The sequence below is a fragment of the Danio rerio genome, chromosome 15, assembly GCF_049306965.1.
Source record: "Danio rerio strain Tuebingen ecotype United States chromosome 15, GRCz12tu, whole genome shotgun sequence".
NCBI classification, from domain to species: Eukaryota; Metazoa; Chordata; class Actinopteri; order Cypriniformes; family Danionidae; genus Danio; species Danio rerio.
Window position 1 is genome coordinate 30,523,766 of NC_133190.1, and position 22,308 is coordinate 30,546,073.

General features: G+C 36.7%; 1 protein-coding gene across 17 annotated transcripts in view; it reads right to left on the reverse strand.

Moving 5' to 3' along the window:
• The window catches only part of dhrs13a.3 (dehydrogenase/reductase (SDR family) member 13a, duplicate 3), a 133,078-nt gene that overhangs the window by 65,331 nt on the left and 45,439 nt on the right, over positions 1–22,308 (reverse strand). For 13 of the 17 annotated variants that reach the window (XR_012390498.1, XR_012390495.1, XR_012390489.1 and 10 more), the window contains exon 6: positions 6,356–6,468. The exons of 3 other annotated variants lie outside the window; for them this stretch is intronic. The gene's annotated coding sequence lies outside the window, so the exon portion shown is untranslated. Of the gene's footprint in view, positions 1–640; positions 6,469–22,308 lie in introns of those variants that run through there. One more of the 17 variants, XM_073923002.1, reaches the window with a different exon arrangement.

Sequence of the window (22,308 nt, forward strand, 5' to 3'; positions counted from 1 at the left end):
ACACACACACACACACACACACACACACACATAGCAGTGGGCAGCCATTGCTTCCAGCGCTTTGCTCAAGGGCACCTTAGAAGGGTTTCAAACCAACTACCCCAACCTTCAATTCCAGCCAATACTGGGAATCAAACCTGCAACCATTGGATTACAAGTCAACAACCATTAGGCCACAGAGAGACAGATATATGCAGCACCTTTTGCATGGAATAATCAAACAAAGTTGCAGTTTAAAGAATTTATTTCACTAAATGCTTTCAAAAAGAGTGTAAATGATTAGGAATTTATAACACACAGGCTTGTAGATGTTTTGACTAGTTTGTTTGTCAATGTGTGATTCATGTAAACTTAATTGTTTGATGTTTGTTGTCTGTTAGACCCATCTGACATGTATACTGCCTAATCTTGGACAGGATGCTCTTGTAAAAGAGATCTTTAATCTCAATGTGTCTTTCCTAGTAAAATAAAGGTTATAATAATAATAATAATAATAATAATAATAATAATAATAATAATAGTAATAATAATAATAATAATAATAATATATACACACTGACAGACAGAATGCCATTACCTTTTTGTTCAAGTGTTTAAGTGAAATAATTTAATTAAATAAATTATTTTTAATAATTTTTTTAGTAGCTTTGCTACTGTTCGGACGTCTTTGCCTACTGCTCCGCTCCTTGCACTCCTGCTTTTTTATTTTATAATCTAATTTTAACTTGAGCCTATCAGCACAGTGCTCAAACGAAACAGCTTGAAGATCAACATCGAATCTACAAACTTTCTGGAGTACAACTTTACTTTTATTTAGAGGAATTATCGTCTAAACAATCCTCCCGCTACCAGCTGCTTTCATTCCTGAGACGGGAAAACACGGCTGTGAAAATGGCTCTGGATCATATTGATTTGGAATCTCACTGCTGCACCAACTGCCACAAACTTTTACAAAAGATTGCAGTTCTTGAAACAAAGTTACTTGCGATCCAACCAGAACTGCCGAATTACACAGGACCGGTTCATCGTGGAGCCTCACAGCATTCAGCCGGTAAGTCCTATAAATCTACCCCAGCTACTGTTTTGAGAACAGAAAAACAGATTGAAACTGTTGAAAATCAGCGTGAACTATGGCATGAACAAGGTGCGAGACCAAAGAGTACTCGTGGGGTCAGATCACGAAGGTCATACGCTGCTGCATTAGCGTTCTCTACCCCAAATACAGCTCGGACTCAAATACAGCTTCAGAACAGATATGAAGTTTTGAGTAATATGGGTGAAGATTCCCCAAATGCAGTTAGACAGAGATCGCATGACTCAGCAATTAACTTTGCTCTGAACAGAGGCTCAAGGCCGACTAGACAGCGGCATTCTGCTCCGATCGCAACAGAGATAAGAACATTGATTATTGGAGACTCAATAATCAAAAATTTTAGGAGCAGAGATACCATGACATACTGCTTTCCTCATGCTACAGTTTCTGATATAAATAAAGAACTTGAGAACATATTAAGGAAACATGAGACTGCGAAACGGATTATCATCCATGTGGGGAAGAATGATATTCGGAAGGAGCAGTCAGAACTGCTCAAGAGAGATTTCTGTAAGCTTTTGGAAACAGTTGAAAGATTGAAAATTCAGCCGTTCATCAGTGGACCACTCCCTGCAAGAGGGACAAATATGTTTTCAAGGCTCCTTGGTCTAAATGCATGGCTGCAGAAAACATGTAACATGAAAAGACTGAATTTCATCGACAACTTCAATCTCTTCTGGAACCAAAGACAGCTGTTTACATCAGACGGCCTTCATCCAAACAAGCTTGGTGCAAAAGTGCTGAAAGACAACATCCTCTTCTCCCTCCATCATCCATCAGCTGTGTATGCCACTGAACTGAATGACACACACACACCTAGCAAATGTCCGGATGACCACAGAACTTCAAATCAGCTCCTGAGTGGACTTGTGGCTGACGCATCCTACAAGGACAGAGATAACACCACGCAGCCACAACAACCGCCGATAACGGACAAACTGCCGTCTGCACCCTGCACACTGAGCTCAACACAGGCAGACTGTGATGCATCAGAACAGCATCAAGTCTCAGCACTCCTTGATGATCCCCAGGAAAACAGCCAGGTAAACATATCTCAGCAGCCAGAAACCCCAGACCCACAGCCTCTGTCACCGGACACGTTCTCATTGTCATCTTGCTCGCCTCTCTTGGATTTTTCAAAAAAGATGGAGGAACTGGTGTGTGCTGGAACTAAACTCTCACACTCCATTGCTGCTAGCCCCCAGTTAGCAACCAAAAGTCAGCAAGCCACACGCCCATCTCTAAGCCCACCTCGCCCTACACCTAGGAAAGGCCTCAGGTCTTTGCGACAGCGCCAGGTCCCAAAAAACACCTCATCTTTAGCTGTTGAACTTAAAAACTGCCATTGATGTGTCTCGGGGGCCTGCTTAGGTAACAGTGTCTTTATCAGATGTTTACAGAACAAGCAGGAACCCAGTGTGTCTGTAGCTTTCTCTACGCAGATATGTGTCTTATTACGTGACAGAAAACCAAAGACTCTTTCAGACCGTATAGCAAATCATTCAAATCTGGTGTCTATTAAATGTATATCTGAGACTTCTGTAGTGAAAACGACTAAAACTGTTAAGTTAGCACTTCTAAACATCAGATCACTCAATAATAAGTCACTTTTAGTCAATGATTTTATCAACACAAATTGCCTTGATTTTATGCTTTTAAATGAAACTTGGCTAGATGACAGTTGTAGCGCAGCAGTTCTGAATGAAGCAGCTCCTTTAAACTTTGACTTTTTGAGTGTTTGCAGAGCTAATAGGAGAGGTGGAGGCATCGCTGCCCTGTTTAAAGATGTGTATGAATGTAAACAAGTGTCATTTGGTGACTATTTGTCTTTTGAATATCTGAGTATAGCACTAAAAGGGTCTCCACGCATCTTACTAATCATTATCTACAGACCTCCAAAATATTCTCCAGCTTTTATTGAGGATTTTACAGAGCTGTTATCAATAGTAACATCTGAATATGATTATTTTAGTATTGCTGGGGATTTTAATATTCACATTGATAATCCAGAAATCAATGCTGTAAAAGAACTGATGACTGTTTTTAACACTTTTGATCTGACTCAGCATGTTCAAGGACCCACACACAATCGTGGACACACTCTTGATCTACTTATAACTAAGGGTTTACACATTTCATCGACTGTTGTTAAGGATGTGGCACTATCTGATCATTTCTGTATTTTCTTTGATATATTGATCACTCCAGCTATTAAAGACAGATCTGTCTCTGTCAGAAAGAGGTGCATAAATGAGAACACTAGTGAGCAGTTTATGAAGGCCATATCGCTAGCACCAAGTATATCTGCAGACTCTGTTGATTCTCTCCTTGATTTGTTTAATTCTAAAATTGAAAATGTAATAAATGACATCGCTCCTGTTAAAGTTAGGAAGAGAACTGGCAAAGAGAGAGTCCCTTGGAGAAACTCAAGAGCAGTCCAAATGAAGAAAAGACAATGCAGGAAAGCTGAGCGTATGTGGAGAAAGACGAAACTAGTAGTCCATTATAATATCTATAAAGACAGTCTTCAGGCTTTTAATGTGGAACTAAAAACTGCTAGACAGACTTTCTTTTCAAACCTTATAAACAACAATTTAAATAATGCTCGCACACTCTTTGCAACAGTAGAGAGGCTCACAAACCCCCCCAGTCGGATTCCCAGTGAGCTACTCTCTGTAAGCAAATGTAATGAATTTGCTAATTTCTTTACTGATAAGATCAATAATATCAGAAAGGCAATCAGCTCATCCAATCAGCCAAGTTGTGTCGATATCAAACAAACTCAACCACAACTTGAGAAGTCAGACATTATGTCTGATTTCATGGAAATTAACGGTAAAATCTTAGAAGAGATGGTGCAAATTATAAAAACATCAACCTGCAGTCTTGACACGCTCCCCACATCATTCTTCAAAACGGTGTTTACCTGTTTAGAAATGGATCTTCTAAAAGTGGTAAATGATTCACTTCTCTCAGGGATTTTTCCAAACTCACTTAAAACTGCAGTTGTTAAACCCCTCTTGAAGAAGAGCAACCTGGATAACACCCTATTGAACAATTACAGACCAATCTCAAATCTCCCTTTCATTGGCAAAATCATTGAAAAAGTTGTTTTTAACCAGGTTAACAAGTTCTTAAACTTCAAGGGGTGTTTAGACAATTTTCAATCTGGTTTCAGAGCACATCACAGTACAGAGAGCGCTCTTATAAAGATAATCAATGATATACGTCTAAACACAGATTCAGGTAAAATAACAGTGTTGGTATTGCTCGATCTCAGTGCTGCATTTGACACTGTCGATCACAGCATACTTCTGGATAGGCTGGAAAACTGGGTTGGGCTGTCTGGGACAGTCCTCAAATGGTTCAGATCTTACCTTGAAGGGAGAGGTTACTATGTCAGTATAGGTGATCATAGGTCGAGGTGGACACCCATGACATGTGGAGTCCCACAAGGCTCGATTCTGGCACCTCTCCTGTTCAACCTTTACATGCTCCCTCTGAGCCAAATAATGAGAAAGAATCAAATCTCCTACCACAGCTATGCTGATGACACTCAGATCTACCTAGCCTTACTGCCTAATGACTACAGCCCCATTGACACCCTCTGCCAATGTATTGATGAAATTAAAAATTGGATGTGCCAAAACTTTCTTCAGTTAAACAAAGAGAAAACTGAAGTCATTGCGTTTGGGAACAGAGATGAGGTTCTCAAGGTGAATGCGTACCTAGGCTCTAAAGGTCAAACGACAAAAAATAAGGTCAAGAATCTTGGTGTGACGCTGGAGTCAGATCTGAGTTTCAACAGTCATGTCAAAGCAGTCAGTAAATCAGCATACTATCATCTCAAAAACATAGCAAGAATCAGATGCTTTGTTTCTAGTGAAGATTTAGAGAAACTTGTTCATGCTTTTATCAGCAGCAGGGTGGATTACTGTAATGGACTCCTCACTGGCCTTCCCAAAAAGACAGTCAGACACTTGCAGCTCATCCAGAATGCTGCAGCCAGAATTCTGACCAGAAGCAGGAAATCAGAGCACATCACACCTGTCCTCAGGTCTCTACACTGGCTGCCAGTTACATTCAGAATAGATTTTAAAGTATTATTACTGGTCTATAAATCACTAAATGGCCAAGGACCTCAATACATTACAGATATGCTCACTGAATACAAACCTAACAGATCACTCAGATCTTTAGGATCATATAAACTAGAAGTTCCAAGAGTTCAGTCTAAGCAGGGTGAATCTGCCTTCAGCCACTACGCCCCTTGCTGCTGGAATCAGCTTCCAGAAATGATCAGATGTGCTCCAACATTAGGCACATTCAAATCAAGACTGAAAACACATCTGTTTAGCTGTGCCTTTACTGAATGAGCACTGTGCTGCGTCCGACAGATCGCACTATTATGTTTTTCGTTTTCTTTTTCATTCTTTTATAACCTATTTTAACTCATTTTAATTTGTTTTTATCTGTTTTTAATAATTTTTATTGTCTGCATTTTATTTTCCTAAACTTGTCTTTTTTATTCCTGTTTATGTAAAGCACTTTGAATTGCCACTGTGTATGAAATGTGCTATATAAATAAACTTGCCTTGCCTTGCCTAAATAGATACATAACACATAAGTCATAATAAAAACAGTTTCTGCTACTAATACCACTACTAATGCATAGCAGCATTGACACTTTTCTCTGTTTTAATGTTTTGCTGTATCTTAATGACATTTCTCGTATCATTTTTGCATAGTTTGCTTTCTAGTTGTGTTGTATAATTTGCTTTTACTAGTGTAAATCGATTTGGTTGTAGAAAGGTGCTATATAAATATAAGTTGATTGGTTGATTGATTGATTGATTGATTGGTTGGTTGGTTGGTTGGTTGGTTGGTTGGTTGGTTGGTTGGTTGGTTGGTTGGTTGGTTGGTTGGTTGGTTGGTTGGTTAATTGATTGGTTGGTTGGTTGGTTGGTTGATTGATTGATTGATTGATTGATTGACTTTTATTATTACAGTGACTATTGTTCATATATTGTGATTTTTTTTTCTCATTTTTGACAAGAACAGATTTATCGAGTCTTTGAATGGTCACTTTACTGTTTGACAGTTCATGTGCCTGGTACAACAAAGACTTATCCTGAAAACGTACCCCTATATACATTTCTAGAGATCATGAATTATGTAGCCAAAAGTATGTACGGCTGCATTTCGTCTTTAAAATAGACACTATGGGGCAATCTTTTTCGAGCTTACCAGCTGACTGCTTACCTTCGTATGGACGGCTTTCCTGCTGTTACCAGTTTGTCCAGTTAGCTTGCCATGTACGTCGGTGGAGAGGAGTTGAACACAATGATAGGGTTCGAGTCCGGTAAAAGATGATTCTAGAAATCGGGTAAGACAAAAACAGAAACCAAAAAGTAAAACAAACAAGTAAATAACAGCATGAGAATGTGGTAAAATCTGAAAATAAGGTAAAGATCAGGTGAGGGCTTTTCTTTTTCTGGGTTGCTTTCTAAAACTGTCGGTTGGGTTTAGGGAAGTCGGTGGGCAGGAGCTTTTTAAAACACTATTGGTTAGGTTTATGGAAGGAGGTCAGTCGATCAGTCAGTCAGTTAATCAGTTAGTCAGTCGACAGCGGCCTCTCGAGGATTTATGCGAGATCAGCAGGCATGAATGGCACTCTAAAGAGAAGTTTGAAAACAATAAAAGTATACACATCAGCCTGTGGTTAATTTGCAAAAACTAAAACTGCAAAATAACGTTACTTCTAGGACATATTTCATGATCTCCAGAAATGTATAGAGCGGTGCATTTTCAGAATGAGCCTGGGTTAACCTGGTTCTAGAAACATCCACTGGAGGCTTCATCAATAGTTTCTGAAGGCTGTTGATAATGTTTGTCTGAGAAGCAGAAACAGTAAAAGGGAACCATGCAGATGAACCACAGCGCCTACTCAATATCAGCAAGTTCCACCCCTATTGCCGAAAAACGTATGTGTGTGTGGATGTATGTAAGCTGGTGTGAAATACAATATGTGCCGTGCTCACAGGCTACACATGTTATGGCGAGAGCAGCCATGAAATAGAGTCGCTCAGAGGGGATCTGCTACAAAGTGGCATATGCATAAAAAACATCACACAAGTCACAACACAAACTGGATAAATGGATTACAGAGAGTGTTCATGGACAAGTTGAGGAGCAGGAAACTTCAAGCTTGTAACACGATCAGAAATGCAAAGGCAGAGAGCAAAAAAAAGGAACAGTCCAGAAATGCAATTCTGAGAAAAGACTAACTAACATATTTCTTTATTTCCGGGCACAGGGAGTTTACCTGAGTAGGAAGAGAGAGAAAAGAAAAAAAAACTAAATGATGATACGCCTCTGAGGGGGGTAGTATCATTTGAAAAGATCCAGTCATTGTACTTGCTCATCCCCTCTGCGCTGAAAATGAAATTGTCTGATGTGCAAGATTTACCTTTGCCGCATTTGGCCCCGCTCAGGCGAGAGGGTCGCGGCTCCACGTGTCATCTTGTGGCACCATCGCGGTGGCTCCAATTTACACACAGAGCCGTTCTGCATTTCAAAGAAGCCCAGCGAGAGCCCTCCTGTTAGCGATCGCTATCTGAGCCCCGCGGACGCGAGATTAGGCCAGCTGGAGAAACCGCTCGCTGCTTCCCCCGCATTTACATTTTCATTTTCATATTAGATTTTTCCTCCTGTCCCCCTCCTGGGTTTTAACTAGCCTGTCCGCACACCTACTTCCTCAGAGCAGGGCCGTACGGGCTAAAGCCTGCCGCTCCGTCATTCTCCACCAACCCACCCCCACGTTTGATTAATGGAATAACTAATGAAACTTTTGATGTAAAAACAAATAATGGAGTTCGTCTGCGGAGCGGCTTTCATCTAGCCAGAAAAAAGACGACTGTTTTAGAACGACAGAAATAGATCAAAGAGTTACTAATAAATCCATGCGAGAAATACGAGAAGCATTCAAACAATATCGTGGAAAAAAATTAAACGACTGCTAGATAAAAGGAGGTTTGCGCTCGCTCCTCGAGTGTTCTTGTTCTTCTGTGGTTTTGGGCTGCGAATCAGAGATACCGTTCAGAGCAGGCTAGACACGATTAGATGTTCTCGCCCTTGAAAATCAAACTCAGAAACGCTGACACTCTGAAAAGAACAAGAAACTATTGAAGCAGAAACCATGCTTCTCATGAAAAGCGCCCACATGTTGGAGTTAAGTCGTGGTCATGCTAGACTTTGGGCATGCTGGATTTCTGCAGACCATGCAGCAGACATAATATGATGTCACACTCTGCGGACATGCACAAAGTTTGAAACACAGCAAAATGACAAATGCACACAGAGCTATATGCAACAACTCCAGGCAAGTGTTTGTATCTGCCATCTTGGAAAAGCATTGGATTTATAAATATCTCTATATATATTTATTTAAGAGCTATTACGGATGCTCATAATAACTGATTAATCGTTAACCAAAAGGATGCATTTTTAACTAATTCAGGTAAACAGTTAAATGGTATCAGTTAAATAACAAATATAGTTTTGATGATTTAGTGTACAACCAACAAACTAAGCTTTTTCCATTTGGAAAATTACAGTTATTCATAGTTCTTAAAAAAGATTAATTTAAATAGCATAATCAGACAAATCCAATGATTTTGGCTACTTGATTTTTGCATAATAATAACTTCTCACCAAACTGAGGCTTTCATTTTATAGCTATATAAACTATAAATCATGTATTGTTTGTTTGTTTGTTGACTTTATTGGTACCCGTAGGTAGATTCTTTTTGCAGCAAAGTTTGGCATTTGACACAAACCAGTGGCGGATTGAGACATGGGCAATAAGAGCGATCGCTAGGCCCACACGAAATCTGCGCTCGCAGAATTTGGCAGATTTTTAGCCCATCATTCATTCTGTTTATTTACTTGTGTAAATGTGTGTAAATTAATATTTATTCAGTTTTTAAATTAATTTTAGTAATATCATTGACTAATATGAAAATATGTAAATGATTTATTTACAATACAGTTTGTAAAGTAAGATTTTCTGTCTTTTAGTAGATATATTATTTGAGTATTTTTTGTTTAGCAAATAAAGTGGATGTAAATTAATTTGCATTGTAAACAATAAATATAAAAAATGTATTACTTTTTATTTCATATATTGAGATTTTAGATATGATACTCCTAAAATTATTCTGCATAAATCTGCAGATTTTTAACAAAATTCTGAGCAGAAATAGCAAAAAATGTTTGCAGATTCTGTCTGACCCTAGCAATCGCCCATGGCGGCATCTTCCTGGTAAGCGGCACGGCGAGACGGTGATGGCGAGAAAATAAAACAACCCCTAGTAAAAGTTTTGAGATACCATTTACTTTATGCAATTATATTAATAAAGTAATATAATTGAAGTAATTAATCCCAGAATAAAGACGTTAGGGGGCATTCACATTTAACGTCTCTTGCACGAGCAAGCTTGTTACTACAGTATGTGCAACCTAAACAACACTGGTGAAATTAAAATGACGCATGCACGCAGAAAACAATTCCCGCACGCCTCACGTGCTGCTCTGCTCCAGGTGTGAATCCCAGTTGTTTACAGTCACACCAATAAAATACATGCATCTATGTGCTGTGAAACTGGAGTAACTGGTGTAACTTTTATGCAGAGGTGTCGGCATGCAGCGAGTTTAGCAAGTCGACAAAACTAAAGTTGGCTTTTTTCTGCTTCATGGCTATGAAGCAGAAAGGAGGGATAATGAGTCAGGAATGTAAAACTTTAATCAGCCATGAGTCAGGTCAAAGACAACAGATAATTCCATGAAACATACATATTTTTTATTAGATATTATTGTTGTTAATATTTAGGCAAAGATTTCTTAAGTGATCTTTGCATATCACTCCAGTTGTGTCTTTCTTTAAAGTGTTTTTTTAGTAACATTAAGGATTGATTTCTGTTATTTATTTAGAATAACAATTGTATATTAATAATAATATTGGGCGGTATATTGGCCAGTACTGGGTAGGGGTGGTTCGCCCAGGGCGCCATTTAAACTAGGACTGCCACTGATACAAACAATTAAAACACACATATAAATACCCACATATACACATACAAAAGTACCTTACAAAATATAACAATTTACTCAGAGCGAAAATAGATGATGTGACAAAGCTATTCTTGTAACGTTTTGTCCTACTAAAAAGCACCTGAAACCTTCAACCCGAAGGGAGCAGGATAAACTCCTCAGACAGAGGATGAGAGCTACAGCTTCTAATATTCTGGGCAATCTATACAGGGATTCAATTCACCTAATTCTCCGCCGACAAGTGGGTGCTGCCATTTGAATCTTTTTGTCTCGCGACTTCCGGTCACATTCACTTCCATTCATTTTTTGCCAATAAAAACTGCTCGTTACGTTGCTTAATGTGGCAATTTAATATTTTCTTATTATATTATTCTACTTGGTCTGTGTAGTCATGCAAACATTTGTTTGTAGAGCAAGTAGTTTGACCATTTTCTGACGTTTATTATTCCTAGTAATTTCTCCCATAGGCGACTGAATCGGAAGTTCAATCGCGAAAACAGGCGCACTTCCGCATTTTAGAATAAGGTCAATACTCAGTTGTGATTCATCAATCAACCTGCTGGACCACCGAATAACCTGGCTAAGTCCATTCCTGTTTTTAAGGGACAGACTTTACAAACCATGCCACCAGAGCGAAGGATAAAATAGACTCAATAAAAGCACGATAGAAAAGAGTAAGTATATTGGGGCCAATGTGAAAACATTTCCTGAGACAATAAAGGCGACGATGCCCCTTTTTGCACACAGCATCACGTGTATGCAAATCAATGCAATACTATATGTGAAAAAAAAAAAACTTATAAGTTATAGTAACCTATCCTACTTTAAAAAAGTCGAATATATGCGCCTTGCCATCGCCTCATCCATAATCTGACCAGTTAACGGTTAATAATCGGTTAACGAGGGTGACGCGGTGGCGCAGTAGATAGTGCTGTCACCTCACAACAGGAAGGTCTCTGGTCCGAGCTTCAACTGGGTCAGTTGGCATTTCTGGGCGAAGTTTGCATGTTCTCCCCATGTTCGCATGGGTTTTCTCCGGATGCTCCAGTTTCCCCCACAAGTCCAAAGACATGCGGTACAGGTGAACTGGGTAAGCTAAATTGCCCGTAGTGTATGTGTGTGAATGAGTGTGTATGAGTGTTTCCTAGAGATATTTGCAGCTGGAAGGGCATCCCCTGCGTAAAACATATGCTGGATAAGTTGGCGGTTCATTCTGCTGTGGCGACCCCTGATTAATAAAGGGACTAAGCTGAAAAGAAAAAGAATGAATGAATTTGGTTAACGAGCGATGGTTGTCTTTTGGGAAAATTAACTGAAATGAGCATCCCTAATATTAACTATTACTATTAACTACTATTAACTATTAAATAACTATATTTAATTTACTTTATGAATTATTTTCATTCATATATGTATATGATATTGTTGTAGATTGGGTCCCTTTGCTATTTTGCTAGTATTTTGCAGCAATAACATTTGTGGACAGAATATACCAACATGGCAGACATCTTACATATAGCAACCCAAAAAGTCAGACATTACTGAGAAGTCTTCAGTATCATGTGCACTTACTTTAAAGACTATAGCATCTAGCATTGATTGCTAAGATGTCTACTGAGGCCTGGCTTACTCACAAAAGCTTTAAGTGGCAACCATTACATGCACCCCCAGTCCCATCCGGGTCACAGCACCTACACAACATATCCAGTTCTACTCACCCTGCTCCAAATGGGGAGTCGAACCAGCATTTAAATTATAAAGAGTAAGCAAGAAAAACTACTTCATCACTATAGGTAACTAGTCACTAGTCAATCTCTTGAGGCTCCTACAAGCTAGCCTCCATTACACTAACCCCTGTAAACCCCACTCCTATTCGGGTCACGGCAGCAATGTAAACCTGGAATTAGCCCTAGTTCAAGCCAGTCATAAGTCAAATGCCCTATTTTGGATGCTTACAAATATGTAAATGTAATAAAAACAAATGTGTGATACAATTTCTTTATTAGAAAAGTACATGTACACTGTCTACACAGCCTGATATTTTTAACAACACACACATAATGTATTATAAGCATAGCTTGACATGAGATTTAGAATTGTTCAAAACTATTTACTACTATAGTTTGTCCATAAGGTGGCAATACTGAACCAGATTGTTATTTCACAGTCAAAAAGAACCATAAGAGATGAAATAAAACAGCAATAAACTACTGAAGAGGCCAAAAACAACAAATACTATACTACATTTATTTACTGTTTGAGAAAATAGCACAAGCAGTGGACAAAAATCAGTCTTTGTAGTGCATGTGTCAAGCACTTGTGTTTGTGTACATTGTCTAAAAATACATACTTTGAAAAGCTGTGCATTTGGTGCACTCATGCATAACATGGAGCTATAGAAACCAAGAAAAAAAACAATAGACAACATCTGGAGTGACCTTAGCGGGACCCTGTGCACTTAAAATTTAACTGGGATTTAATACAGAAGAGATAGTTGCATTATGGCATCACAGCTTTAAAAGCCTCTGTCTCTCAGGCAGATCTTGTTTATTGTGTGAATGCAGGGACCTCATTCAAAGTGGCACTCAATGGACTTAAAGGGCCACAGTGGTACAGTGATGCATTGCACACATAAACACCAATGACTTGGCCTGCATATTAAAGGCAGGGAGCTGCACACCTATGCATTCTCATCACTTTTCTTGGCCTTCAACAAGCAGGCAGAAAAACTAAACCCATCTACCAACAGAAAGGAGTCAACGGCGTGGCAAAGGCTGACAACAGCCAAACAGGTCAGCCGTCAGTCACGCTGAAGCACATGATAAACTGACCGTTGAGAGGCTAATAATAGACAATATTTGTTGAGTTCACAATTTTATTTCTATAATAGTTCATTCAGAACTTACCTTTCCCTATAGGCCAAAAAGTTAAAAAAAAAAAAAAATATATATATATATATATATATATATATATATATATATATATATATATATATATATATATATATATATATATATATATATATATATATATATATATATATATCCAATTTTTTCTTTTTACTGGGAAATGTATTTGATCAAATAAGAGGTAAAAGACACATTATTGTAAACACACACATACATACATATGTATATATTATTATTATTTTTATTATTATTATTATTATTTTATCTTAAGTTTTTTGTTGGATTAGTTCCACTTTTGAAACACATATATACTGTACACACATAATAAATTATTATTATATTAATGATTAGATAAATACTCAACTACAAAAAAAACAATATTATTATTATGACAATTGTATTATTATTAGTGCTCAGTAGAACTTAGTGCTTCTAGTATAATTATTACTATCATTAATAATAATAATAATGATAATAACAAATCTTTAAATGTTTTGAGAATGCTTTTAGAGTTATACATTTATATAACTAATATTTATATTACTTATATCACTAATATTTATTATTACTTTTACTACTAATAAAGTAATAATGCTTAATACCTATTTAATATAACTACTACTAAAGTACTACCACTGTCATTAATGTGAATAATACTATTAATTATAATAATAATCAATCAAATGGTAACCAGTATTATTATCATCATCATTAGAAGCAGTAATAATACTACTACTAACAATACTAATGATAATACTACTGCTACTACTAATAATAATAATCATCATGATCGTCATCATCATCATCATCATCATCATCATCATGATAACATTTATCAATAATGTTATGCCAATCTGTTGTTGGTCTTTGTTTTTCATTCATTTATTTATTTTCTTTTCAGCTTAGTCCCTTTATTAATCTAATTTATCCAGCATATGTTTTTTTCCGAGCAGATGCCCTTCCAGCTGCAACCCATCACTGGGAAACATCCACACAAACATACATTATGGACAATTTAGCTTACCCAATACACCTATAGTGCATGTCTTTTGAGTGTGGGGAAAACCGGAGCACCTGGAGGAAACCCACGCAAACACGGGGAGAACATGCAAACTCCAGAAATTCCAACTGACCGAGCCGAGGCTCAAACCAGTGATCTTCTTGCTGTAAGGCAATCGTGCTACCCACTGCACCACTGTGACACTCACTGTCTTTGATTTATTTAGAAATCTAAGGCAATCGGTTTCCACACATTTTCATAGTAAAATATACAAGCAGTGAGGTTAAAATTACAGTTTTGTCTGAGATGTGCGTACTTAGCTTATGTTTGCAAGTTGGGTTAACTTGTCAAATTAAGTTCAGAGCACTCTGGTTATGTAGTTATATCTACACAAATATACAAGTTACAAGTTTTAGTAGGCTTTTTAACTCAAAAACTTTGAATAAATTTGCTTGAGACATTTGAGGCAATCAGTGTCCACACTTTTTCCAAGTAAACTCAACTCATTACTTTTTACAGTGTAACATAAAAGGTATATTTACACCTTTTCTGCAAAAAGATATACTACATGGCTTGTTGTATGACATGAAAAGCTATACTATTACTCTTCACATTATTTAATTTCACATTATCACAAGCAATTTCACAAGTTGAAGTCTAAGTAACAATCTAACACAGGGGTCACCAACATGGTGCACGCGGGCACCAGGTAGCCCGCGAGGATCACATGTGTTGCCCGCAGGGCTGTACTAAAAATAACTCACCATAGCGCAACTTACCAGTAAACTTCATCTAATATAGAAGTAATCATTTAAAAATGTAAATATTTGCAGAGATATATAAAAATAAAATGTTGCACATTGATACATTAAATACAGGGTATTTCCTACCCTTTTAAATCTTGTGAGAATCATTAACATGATTAGTGTCATCACATGGATGAATATCATTAATTATTACCAAAAACATAAAGTATAATTAAAAGTAAATTGAGCAAATTTGTTATTTGAGAAGTGTTTATCAAACTGGTAGCCCTCCACATTAATCGGTACCCAAGAAGTAGCACTCAGTTTCATAAAGGTTGGTGACCCCTGATCTAACATGTGTAAAGCACAGTGGTGTAAAGTACAAATTACAAATACTTAAACTACTGTAATTGAGTAGTTTTTCTCAGAAATTGTAATTTACTAAATAGTTTTAAATATGTGTACTTTTACCTTCTCTTGAGTACATTTTTTATTGCTGTATCGGTACTTTTACTCCACTACTTTCCTTCAACCTGCAGTCACTGCAATATTATTTCCTGTCTATGGGGATTAGAAAAATCTGTCCTGCAATTCCTGTCCAATCAACTCGCAGAAATAAAGTAAATTGCATCATACTGAACTACAGTAAGCGTTCACACAGAGCTTCAGCGTCAACACTTGACCGAGGACGTGTCAGAAGTTGGGGCTGACGTGATCGTCATAGCAAGCGTCAGCCGATGAAATTAGTCCCAATACTGTCTGAGCTGGGGTACATTATCATAGTTTTATTCACTATACAAAAATAATTAGAATAATGCATCCACAAGTAGATGCATTCTATCCAATGGTTAGCTATAGAGCTGTAAATGCTATATTTGTGTGAGCGTCTCTTATCTCATCGAATAGGAAGAGGAGGAGGAGAAGATAGAAAGACTGGTTTTACATTTTCTGCATGCTCCTGGTGGCAGACAGCTGACCTTCACTGCAGACATGCAACGCCGCTCAAATTACGTCCATTCCAAAGCACTACATGAAACGGCCACGGCGCTTTAAAGTCCTTCAATTAGATTATCCTTTTCATTGCTTTCTTCTTGTGTGCATTCAAGACGCAGACTGCCTCATATACACAAGTGAAGGAACACACACATACGTTTACAACAGAGCTGGAAAGAAAGGGGAGAGATTGGGGCGAAAGAGTGTGAGAAAGAAGAAGAATGAAAAGTATAAGCACAGAAAACGTGATCAGCAAGCATGATTTTTGTGAAATTCAGCTCTTGAATCTGAGATCAAGACGGCTTTTCACGGTTACTGTTTTAATTTATTAATATATACCGTCTCATTATGCATGAGTCATATTTCAAAGAGGAAAAGGTTTGTCTTCATAATCTTTCATCAAAATGTAATAACGTTTTCATGAGGTGTCAAGCAATTTGTGGATGACTGACATGAATGAAAGACAGGGTGTAGCACTGGGTAGGATAATTGCTAAGAGACTGATGTGACAATAAAACCTGATTAAAAAAAAAAACAGATTTAACATCAAAGTTTTAGATGCAGTCAAAACTAAGAAAATGCATTAACAATCGCACAAATTTTTATATAATTAGAATTCTTTTTATTACCCGATTAATGCAAGAATACTTCATATAAGTTAAGATAATAATATTTATAACAATCTGAAATAACATAAAATGATATAAATAACCAGAGTAACAATAATATTAATATAAAAAATAGACCATCAAAATAACAATAACAATAATAATAATAATGATAATGATGACGAAAAATACTCGTTACTTATATGTAAGATAAAATTGTCATTATTGTAATATTTTATTAATATATACTTATAAAATAATAATAATAATAACAACAATTATTATTATTATTATTATTATTATTATTATTATTATTATAATTATTAAATATTTTTTTCATAATTATGATGATGAAAAATACTTGCTGTCATTATTATAACATTTTTATTAATATATAATTGTATAATAATAATAATAATACAATGATAACGAGTATGATGAAAAATACTCGTTACTTATATACAAGTTAAAATTGCTATTATTCTAATATTTTTCATTAATATATAATTGTAAAATAATAATTATTTTATAATTTTTATTATTACACGTGTTTAATAATAACAAGAAGAATTATTATCATTATTATTATTATTGTAATTATATATGTTTAATAATAATAATGATGATGAAGATAAAAATCATCATTACTTATATGCAAGTTAAAATGTCTGTCATTATATTTTCATTAATATTTAATTGTATAATAGTAATAATAATAATAATAATAATAATAATAATAATAATATTAATAATTGTATAACAACAGCAATATTATTATTATATAATTATATTTTTAATAAAAATCGTAGAAAAATGACAGCAATTTTGACTTGCATATATAACTAACAAGGGGTAATGTGGTGGTGCAGTAGGTAATGCTGTCGCCTCACAGCAAGAAGGTCACTGGTTCGAGCCTCAGCTGGGTCAGTTGGCATTTTTGTTTGGAGTTTGCATGTTCTCCACATGTTTGCGTAGGTTTCCTCCGGGTGCTTCGGTTTCCCCCACTAGTCCAAATACATGCGGTACAGGTGAATCGGGTAAGGTAAAAATTATCTTTAGTGATTGTGTTCTTCTCTGTAATATATTTTTAACAATAATATTAATAAAAATAATCACAATAATAATAATAAATACTTACAATAACTATAAATTACAAGTCACTGCTGCTTTTCTGCATTAATGTGCACTTAATAACTTAATATTGTTTATAATATGATATAAAGTTTTACACACATGCATTACTTTATTATTAGCACTATTAGTATTATAGTTTTCATTGGCAAATTAATACAAAAATGACCGCTTGCTCTGACTGCCATTTTGATTTGACTGACATCCACAATTATATTATTCTCTACAACTGCATAATGTCAGTCCATAACATTAGTCAGACTTTTTTTTCATTAAATATCCTTTCTCAAACAGAAACAGGTTACATTATAACTAAAACTAAAATGTGTCATAAACAGAATTATTTTTGAACCATTAGTAACATCACAGTACTTTATGAGCGACTATACAACCAAAGCACATTATGTAAAGGGCAGAAGATGAGAAAAGTCTCTTTCTCTCCCCTCACCCACAGCCCATCTCTCCTTCAGATTCTGCCACTTTCTCTCCCTCTGCACTTATTTTCTGCCCCTGCTGTGGTTTTGAATCCCTCCAGCTTGTCAAGAGGACTGGCTGTGCGGACAGAACTGCATCACGCATTACAATTCACTGCAGCTACGCGCCGAGTGTGTGTGTGTGTATAAGGAGGTGTTGGGAGGGGGTTGTATTTTCAGGGGAGTTACCATAATTATATGACAAAATGCTGCAAATCTCACAGGGTGCCGAACACAGGAGCAGGGGTCAGGGGACAGAGCACTTTCGGCGGGGTAATTTGTAAATGTCATTCAGGTGGGCTCCTCTGTCAAAGCCCGGGCTCCGCAGCAGGCTTTCTCATGCAGATTTCCACAAGCAGAAGCTGCCAATGCTGTTTAATTCTGCTGACCTCCTTGGCAGTATTCTCTAGTACTGCTTGTATAATCAGAAAAAAAATGTAGAAAAAAAAAAAACACTCATTGCAGTATTGAAAAATATTCAGCTAATCACGTTAGAATTTAGAATTTTTTTGGTTTAGTAATTTAGGTCTGCATGCAAATCGCATTAAGTAAATAATGTTTGTCCTGAAAAAAAAAAAATACAATTCCAAAAAAAATCTATAATATTTTACTTATTGTTTTCATTTTACTTGTCATGTTTTCGGTTGGGGAAACGTCAAGGATTCATATGCAGAACTAAAATGGGCATTCATTAATATAAAAAAATAAAACAAAACGGAAACAAAACCACCCTGAGGGGGAAAACATTAATAAAACGAATAAACAAACAAACTTGACTAGGCTGCCAGGGAAGAACAGGGCTGGATAGGACTAGACAGGACAAGGCGATATACAATGTGTGATGAACTGGCACAGAACAGCAGACAAGAGAAAACTATAAAGAGAAACAATTAGCAAACAAACAGGTGAACTGAATAAACTAATAATGGGTTAACGAGGAGGGTGGGACTAGACAGGAGAGCACATGACAACACAAGCCATGTGCTCACATAAAACGAGACTAGAAAACTCAGCCAATGAGAGAACTCATTAACCACGTGTTCACATGAAATACAACACTAAAGCACACGGCCACAATGTTAACACCGAGCCACAAGCCTTGACAATGGCAACACAAACAGGATATAAAAACAGGAAGACACGAGCACACAGTAAATTAAAACGCTTACCATGCAATCACACATGCAACGTGCATATTCCATCCCAGCGCCAACCGAAACCGAAACCAACTAGACTAAGTGACTGAGAATGAAACAGTATGCTGCAAACAGTACAAACCAAACACCAGGACGAGAGCACGTATCCCAAGCACAACTGAACGGCACGGCCCCAGCACGGTCGAGATGGCACTCGTACAAAGACAAATACAATAACAGAGCCCGACCTGAGAATACTCAAGCCGAGCACAACATACAAGACAAGACAGGACTAGTGTCTGAACTCCACCAAAAGAAGAATTAACAACAAGACCAAAGTGGCAGAATCCTGACAAAACCTTCAGACAACTGTACAATACTAAAGCATTTAAAGCATTTAAAGCATAATAAAGCGTTTACAGTTTTGCAATGATTTGTTTGTAATTACAAAAGGAAAAATAGTAACTTATACTTCTCAAATAATTCATTTTTAAAACTATGTATTTAAATGATACTGCATGCATTTCAGGACTAAAAAAACTGTTGTTTTTTTTTACAATTTAAATAATTTCAACAATTAAATTAAAATGTAACCTTTTATTGCTTGCTAGACATGTAATCTTATTAAACTGAAAGAGCTCTCAGCCGCCCTCGCATGCACGGTGGATGAAAGATATATTGTATTTTATGAAATTTGGAAGCCCTTTCTTACGTTAAAACCCTCCAGCTAGATCTACACTGATCACCCCTGCTAACCCCTATAATAATACATAACAGTTTGTAACCCTTTATTGTCTTGAACTTTTAAAACTTTAAAAAGTATTGTACACATGTACACATCTGCCCCTCATTTAGTTATGTGCTTACTTTGTTTATTTTCCCTACTTACAGTGTTTTCAATGTATCTAAGTGTGTACCTATACAGTATGTTTATTGCATTTATTCTCTATTTTTCCCTTTTTACTTTCCATCTGTTTATGCACCAGCTTTGAATGTTATCACTCGATTGAATGGGCATTATCACTGGTTATCAGCTGATATATGGGCCAGTATCAGAAGGCTGTTATTATCCATCCACACAGTTAATCAGCTATACTTATAGTGAAGACTCCAGATCCAGATCTGTGTTTTGATTACTCTGATGGTTAAATTTAGGGAAGGGGTAGACGTTAATAAAATACAATTAATGGAAAATGTTATAAATAATATAAATAATTCATCAGATGATAACCAATGATAATGCTTATTCAATCCAGTGACAACATTCGAATCAGCTGGTTTAGGATGGTTGATGTTTATGTTTGTAAAATGTAAAAAATTGTAAATAATATAAAATAAATTACTTTACATAACAAGAAGATCAACAGGTGCTAAAAAAGAGCACATTATGTTGTTGTTGTTGTTTTTGATGTTTTTTTTTAATGGGAGCAATGTAACATGGACATTCCGTGATCATTAAAGAAGATGTGAAATGTATTCAATACTAAATAAATACAAACACAAATATGACTGTCACAACAACAACAACAAAAAAAGCTTGTTAAATGTATGCTACATATATGCAAAATCTTTTAACTGCAATTAAATATAAATAAATAAGTCATTAGGCTCTTTAGGTATCAGTATTAATATACAAGATTATAGTCTCAGTCCTGAAATTAAAGCAATTCTGTGACCAGGTTCGGATTTAATTAGGTTTAGATCAAATAAAAAGGGATTGTTTAAAAAAAATAAGCAATACAGATTACATCTCATGATGCTTCAAATTAAGTGGCAATACAATCATCCATAAACATTAATATAAACATTTCATCCAATGCAATTCCCATTAAGAGAACAAAATACTGCCCAGTGCATGAACCAAGACTACAAATGCATTGCTATAGCAAAACATTCAGCACTGTGCAATCGTTACTCGAGTGTTTGGAGTCAGTAGAAACAACACGGGTCAGACAGCAGCTATATGATTTTAGCTGTCTGCGAGCTGACCAGAAACATGTTCCTCCAATCTGAATAATCACAAGAGAGCAGTCCAGACCCGATCAATACGCTATCACTATTATCCTTTAAAGAGCATCTCATTTTCCCTCAAGTGGGACCATCAGCGATGCCTCAAACCCATACATTTCCAGCCCCGGCCTAAGTTTCCATCTCATCGTTCGGCTCTCTGAATTCATTGAGGCCACCGTTTGTCGCAGGCTTGCTTTTGCAGGTTTTTCCAGGACTGTATGTGCTCGAGATGGACACTTACACCTATGAGAATAGAGTCAAAGCCTCAAAGACTAAAAACATAGCATGGAGTGGATGGTTGCACAATTGCAAGGCTTTGAGAGATGTGTTTTCATTGAAGAACAAAGTGATGTTGGGTGATGTTGTTCATTACCTGCATGAGGATCCTTGAGGAGCAGATCTGATAACCCCTATATAATAGCCTATGATTTGGGAGATTCATAGCAGAACAATAAGCGGAGATTCATCTTGGTTATTCTGAATCAATGTTTAGTAAACCAATGCGATTAGTAGAGTCCTATTCAAGAGGAGTTCCGATATGATGCAAATGCAATGTTGCAATCATGAATAGGAGTAGCATGTAAAAGATCTAATGGGATCCGGAGAAAAACCTGGCCTTTGAAGCATGTACATTTTATCTCAACAAATCGGGGTCACACTTTGTTTGTTGGGTCACCTGTGGAAGGTGTTTTATATTCAATCCTTTTAGATAACTTAATCTATTTTTAAGAAGGCGGACCAGAGGGTGTGCTCCAACCATATTGGGATGACACTCCACAGCCTCCATGGGAACGTCTATGCCAGGGTACTGGAGAGGAGGATCCAGCTGATGGTAGAACCTAGGATCCAGGAAGAACAATGCAGTTTTCAACTAGGCGTGGTTGACTGCACCAGCTCGATACCCTCCTCAGGGTGTAAGATGGTTCATGGGAGTATGCCCAAACAGTCTACATGTGTTTTGTGGACTTGAAGAAGGTATTCGACCGTGTCCCCCGTAGCATTCTATCAAAAGTGCTCTGGGAGTATGGGGTCAGAGATGCTCTGTTAAGGGCTGTCTCGTCCCTGTATGAACAGAGTAGGAGTTTGGTTCACATTGAC